The sequence below is a fragment of the Aplysia californica genome, unplaced genomic scaffold (genome assembly GCF_000002075.1).
Source record: "Aplysia californica isolate F4 #8 unplaced genomic scaffold, AplCal3.0 scaffold00098, whole genome shotgun sequence".
In the NCBI taxonomy this organism is placed as follows: domain Eukaryota; kingdom Metazoa; phylum Mollusca; class Gastropoda; order Aplysiida; family Aplysiidae; genus Aplysia; species Aplysia californica.
In genome coordinates, this window is record NW_004797368.1 from 283,650 (window position 1) to 284,091 (window position 442).

Consider the following 442-nt stretch of genomic DNA (forward strand, 5'->3'; position numbering starts at 1 on the left):
CATCCATGTCCAGTGCTGTTTTAGCCTTAATGAATTGCAAACCTGGAACCACAAACTGCATCGTCTGCATCGCCCACCGGCCAAATAGCTATCACGTGTCAAAAGTATTGAGTAACAGAATAGCAGTTATTATGACATTTGGCATTTCTGATCTGTAACTGCATATTATACAAAACATGTATTAGTAGTAAAAGTGGGCTGTCAGCATTGGCATTTGCTACAAATGAACCACATGCTCGAACGAGGGCAAAACGTGCAAAGTGAAGCAAAGTCAGTGCGCCACTTTGCTGGTCATAAAAGTAATCGCCCCCTCATCTCCACACTTCCATAAAAATATGAAAAAAAAGAAAAAAAAAAGAAAAAAAAAGATAACCCCCCCCCTCCCCAAAACGAAAGAAAAATACAACAAAGAAAATAGTAAACAAAGGCAACAACTTCATAT